The sequence below is a fragment of the Homarus americanus genome, unplaced genomic scaffold (assembly GCF_018991925.1).
Source record: "Homarus americanus isolate GMGI-L3 unplaced genomic scaffold, GMGI_Hamer_2.0 scaffold48016, whole genome shotgun sequence".
Classification (NCBI taxonomy): Eukaryota; Metazoa; Arthropoda; class Malacostraca; order Decapoda; family Nephropidae; genus Homarus; species Homarus americanus.
The window spans coordinates 1,365,137-1,371,405 of NW_024755055.1; positions in this window are offsets into that span (position 1 = coordinate 1,365,137).

Here is a 6,269-nt window from a genome sequence, read left to right on the forward strand (position 1 = left end):
CTCACCCAGTGGGTCTTCCAGTTATAAGTTTTCAGGTCCTTGGGAGTTTGCAAATCCACGCTTTAGGGGTTAGCCATGAGCTGATTGGTCCATTAGGGATGATAGTTGATGGTAGGGGAGATACTGTTAAGTGTATAATGACTTAGGTTAGGTTATTATGGTATATGCAGAAGAGAAGGACCAATCAACACTCACTATGCCCTCAAACGCGTGGGTTTTACTTGCAGCGGGTCAGGGTTACCAGGAGAGAGGAGAGAAGAGGAGAGAGAGAGAGAGAGAGAGAGAGGAGAGAGAGAGAGAGAGAGAGAGAGGACTAATTAGGTCAGCAGTGAGTGACCCTCGGGAGTACCTTCCTGACCTGCCTGCTGGAGTTCACCCTCTGGGGACACGAGGGATGGAGGCAGGTGGGGGGGGTGGGAGGGTGTGGAGGTGTGTGGAGGGTGGGGGGTGGAGGTGCAGGGAGGGCGTGGTGGGCAGGGAGTGGAGAGAGGAGGAAGAGACCAGACGAGGGGAGACAGACACCATCACCTGGAGGGGAAGAGGCGAGGGCTGGGTGAGAGGCATGAGTGTTGTCTCATGCTGGGTGAGAGAGAGAGAGAGAGAGAGAGAGAGAAGGAAAGGAAGGAGAATTAAAACTAGGAATAAAGACGATGGAGAGAGAGTGGAGAGAGGATTAGAGAGAGAGAGACAGAGAGAGAGAGAGAGAAAGCAGAGGGTGAATAAAATTACGAAAGGAAGTAAAAAGGAGGGAAAACAAGATTGGCTTAAATGAAAGTGATTAGGGAGAGGGGAGAGAAGGAGGGAGAAGAGGGAGAGAAAGAAGAGGGAAGGAAGAACAGAGGATGAGACAAAGGTATTGACAAAAAAAAATGAGGGGAAAAAGAAATTGATTGAAAGAGGAAAGTTGAGAGACGGACGGACGGACGCAGACAGACAGACAGACAGACAGACAGACAGACAGACAGACAGACAGACAGACAGACAGACAGACAGACAGATAGATAGATAGATAGATAGATAAGGAAAGAGAAAACGAGAGAGAGAGAGTGACCTAGAAGTGAGAGGGAAGGGGGGGTGGGGGAGGGAGGTAAAGGAGAGGGGGGTCATAGTTCAAGGTCAAAGGTCATTGGCAATTTGAGTGACTCTTTGTACTCTGATGAAGTGATAAGATAATTATGTGGACCTTCTCTTCCTTCTCTCTTCTCTTTTACACCCTATGAATAATCAAACACACACTTACCTCTGATTCTTTTTCCCTTTCCATCACCCCTTTCCTCACTTCCCTTCCCTCTCTTCCTTCCATTCCTTCCCATCCTCCTGCACTTCTTCCTCCTCTCCCTGTCTCTATTCTCTCCCTCTCTTAATTCCCTTCACACAGCCCAAAATTTAACCCTTTATTTCTCTCATGTCCCATCCTCCCTCCCTCCTCCTCATCCTCCCTCCCTACCTCCTCTCTCCCCTCCTCTCCTCCTCCTCCCTCCTCCTCTCCCCTCACTCCCTCCTCTCATCTCACCTTCCCTACCTTCCTCATCTCCTCTCCCCACCCTCCCTTCTCATCTCCTCCTCACCTTCCTTCATCTCCCTCTCTCCTCCTCTCCCTCCATGGCAACTGATCAAATAAATGGAATGAGAGTGAAAGAAAGAAAGAAAGAACCCTGAAGACAATAGAAGGAAGAAAGAAGGGGAAGAATGAAGACAAAGGCACAATCATTCAGGCAGTATTTGTCAACAATGGGGGGAGAGAGAGAGAGAGAGAAGAGAGAGAGAGAGAGAGAGAGAGAGAGAGAGAGAGAGAGAGAGAGAGAGAGAGAGAGAGAGAGAGAGCCAACCAACAGGCCGTTAACGACAACAGTACAATATATATTCTTTTAATACAACGGCAAAAATAATGGCTGAAAATCTATTACGAACGAAAACAGATGATTGAAACAACAGGACAACAGGTGATTAGAGCAACAGGATAACAGATTAGAACAACAGGAGAAAACAGGAGACGGACAAAAGCACCAAGACTCATCCGTTAGTACCGTTAAGTTCACTACATGGACACCGTTAACAGGAAGAAACGGTATGTAGTAAGTTCCCTACGCTCCTCTGCTGAGATGAAGGTGGGAAGGGGTGGTGATGGGAGGGGGTGAGGAAGGGGTGGTGTGATGAGGGGGGTGAGAAGGGGTGGTGATGGGAGGGGGGTGAGAAGGGGTGGTGATGGGAGGGGGATGAGAAGGGGTGGTGTGATGGGAGGGGTGAGAAGGGTGGTGTGATGGAGGGGGGTGAGAAGGGGTGGTGTGATGGGAGGGGGGTGAGAAGGGTGGTGTGATGGGAGGGGGTGAGAAGGGGTGGTGATGGAGGGGGGTGAGAAGGGGGTGTGTGATGGGAGGGGGGTGAGAAGGGGGTGGTGTGATGGGAGGGGGTGATGGGAGGGGGTAATGAAGGGGTGATAATGGGAAGGGGTGATAATGGGAGGGAAGTAGGCAACGATAAAAGGAATAACAAACGAAGAGAAGAAGATGGAAGGAGAAGAGAGGAGAGAGAGAGAGAGAGAGAGAGAGAGAGAGAGAGAATACGAAGGAAGGGAAGAGGGGAGATATGGTAAATAAGGGAGAGATAAAGGAGGGGAGAATGGAGAACAGGAGAAGGAAGGAATGATAAACGAAGGAGGAAAACAATAAAGAATAAGACGAACAAACAGGAGAGATTGGATAAGTAAAAAGAAACAAGGAAATAAACAATAACACACAAAAACAAACACCTATCAAAACACACAAACACACAACAAACAAACACACACAACAAACACACCGACAAACACAGGGGCCCACATCAGCCTCCATCACGCCCTTAAGGACCACAAACCGTTGGATGTTTATGAATGTCTCACCAAGGTCACCCACGCCCACAGCTCCAGGGCGTGCGGGCGTGCTTTGTTACACCCCTCCACACGCCCACAGCTCAAGGGAATGTGGGCGTGCTTGTTATACCCCTCCACACGCCCACAGCTCAAGGGAATGTGGGCGTGCTTGTTACACCCCTCCACACGCCCACAGCTCAAGGGAATGTGGGCGTGCTTGTTACACCCCTCCACACGCCCACAGCTCAAGGGAATGTGGGCGTGCTTGTTACACTCTCCACACGCCCACAGCTCAAGGGAATGTGGGCGTGCTTGTTACACCCTCCACACGCCCACAGCTCAAGGGAATGTGGGCGTGCTTGTTACACCTCCCACACGCCTACAGCTCAGGAATGTGGGCGTGCTTGTTACACCTCCACACGCCCACAGCTCAGTGGGCGTGCTTACACCCCTCCGCACGCCCACAGCTCAAGGGAATGTGGGCGTGCTTGTTACACCTCCACACGCCCACAGCTCAAGGGAATGTGGGCGTGCTTGTTACACCCTCCACACGCCCACAGCTCAAGGGAATGTGGGCGTGCTTGTACACCCTCCGCACGCCCACAGCTCAAGGGAATGTGGGCGCTTGTTACACTTCCACACGCCCACAGCTCAAGGGAATGTGGGCGTGCTTGTTACACCCTCCGCACGCCCACAGCTCAAGGGAATGTGGGCGTGCGTGTTACACCTCCACACGCCCACAGCTCAAGGGAATGGGCGTGCTTGTTACACCCTCCACACGCCCACAGCTCAGAATGTGGGCGTGCTTGTTACACCCTCCGCACGCCCACAGCTCAGGAATGTGGGCGTGCTTTCCCTCCACGCCCACAGCAGGGAATGTGGGCGTGCTTGTTACACCCCTCCACACGCCCACAGCTCAAGGGAATGTGGGCGTGCTTGTTACACCCCTCCACACGCCCACAGCTCAAGGGAATGTGGGCGTGCTTGTTACACCCTCCACACGCCCACTGCTCCATATAAGTACAATACACACACACAAGACGTCAGTAGTGAAGCGAGTGTGTGACGATCATTAATCTGATTTACGTGGGCGTGGGGGCGTGCTGAGGGTGTAGTGGGGTGGTGGGGGCAGGAGGTGAGGGAGGACTGAGAAGGTCATAACCCTCCTCCTCCTTCACCCCACCTCCTCCTCCTCCTTCACCCCTCCTCCCTCCTCTTCATCCACCTTCACCCCTCCCTCCTCTTTCTCACCCTCCCTCCTTCGCCCCTCCTCCTCCTCCCTCACCCCTCCTTCACCCACCTCCTCTCCTTCACCCCTCCTCCTCCCTCCCCACCTCTCCCTCACCTCCCTCTCCTTCACCCCTCCTCTTCCCTCACCCTCCTTCACCCCATTCTCCTCCCTCACCCCCTCCTCCTCCCCCACTCCTCCTCTCCCTCACCTCCTCTCCTTCACCCTCCTCCTCTCCTTTCACCCACCTCTCCTTCACCCCACCTCCTCTCCTTCTCCCCACCTCCTCTCCTTCCTCCTCACCCCTCCTTCTCCTCACCCCTCCCTTCACCCCTCCCTCCTCATATCAACACTACCACTATCTTCTCAAGTTCCAACTATTTACAATATTTACTAAAATTAACCAAATATAATTATCAACACCGAATTTTACAACCAAAGGACAGATTCACGGACGGAGCAAGGACAGACCCACGGACGGTACCAAGGAAACACCCACGGACGGAATCATAGACGGACCACGAACGGTACCAAGGACAGACCCACGGACGGATCATAGACGGACCCACGAACAGTACCAAGGAAAGACCCACGGACGTACTTACAGACCCACGGATGGAATCATAGACGGACCCACGAACAGTACCATGACAGACCCACGGACGGAATCATAGACGGACCCACGAACAGTACCAAGGAAAGACCCACGGACGGCTTACAGACCCACGGATAGACTCACAGACCCACGAACGGAATCATAGACGGACCCACGAACAGTACCAAGGAAAGCCCCACGGACGTACTCACAGACCCACGGACGGAATCATAGACGGACCCACCGACAGACTCACATAAACAAAGAATGCACTACGAATCTTCCCTTCTTGACACACACACACACACACACACACACACACACACACACACACACACACACACACACACACACACACATGGATCGTAATATCACAGTCATATATTTCTACTCGTACGACAACAAACTCTAAACTGCTTCCAATACTGAGAGAGAAAGAGAGCTCTAACCCATATACACCTTGTTCATCCTAGTAAAAACATAGGCTATTGTACTCTTAATATAGATAAGGTCACGTACCTCGCTTCCTATTCTATCTTGTTCATCTTGGGAAAAAATAAGGTGTTGACAATTTTATTGTGTGTGTGTGTTGTGTTGTGTGTGTGTGTGTGTGTGTGTGTGTGTGTGTGTGTGTGTGTGTGTGTGTGTGTGTGTGTGACTGTTTATATACGTACGTTCTTCCATCTATCCTTCCGTGTCCTTGGATACGTACACCCGAACGCCCATTTCTTACATGATTGTCACCCCTTCGGTCTGTCTGTGTGTCTGCCAGTCCGTCCCCAACACGTTAATGTACACCAAGTTTTTCTCATGTACGTGGGTTGTAGTTGAAGGCTGCCACCGTAGGGTATGTATGTATGTATGTATGTATGTATGTATGTATGTATGTATGTATGTATGTATGTATGTATGTATGTATGTGTGTGTCTGTCTGTCTGTCCGTCTAATCACCCTCTACATCAACATATCCCCCATCATCAGTGTTCAATGGTCCACGTTAAATTCGTCATCCATCCCCTCTACTAAACTGTGAGTCAGGGTAATTATTAACATTTTTAACCTCGTATAAATGTTAACATACGACCCACTGTGTATGCAAATGAGCTCGTTAACTTTTGCAATTGAAATAACTAACTGTGTGTGTGTGTGTGTGTGTGTGTGTGTCCTCTCTCTCTCTCTCTCTCTCTCTCTCTCTCTCTCTCTCTCTCTCTCTCTCATTTCCCTCACCTCCTGCACCCCCCAACCCAGGTGGTGGAGGTGGGCGGCGCACGTTTACCTGAGATTAATTACTACCTACCTGACCTTACCTGACGTATCTTCAGGTAAATGGTCCGGGAACAAGATTTTTTTGTTTTGTGATTGAGGTGGTGGTTGAGGGTAGGTAGTGTAGATGGTTGTGGTTAGTAGTGGTGATGATAGTGGTGATGGTGGTGGTGGTGGTGTTGGTAGATGAACAGTATCTCATCCCACGTGTCATTCAGTCCCGTTACTGTGTCCGCTTACCTCCCTCCCTCCCTCCCTCCTCAATAACCCTCCTCTCCCTCCTCCTCCCTCCTCTCCCTTTCTCCCTCTCTCTCTCCCTCTCTCTCTCTCCCTCC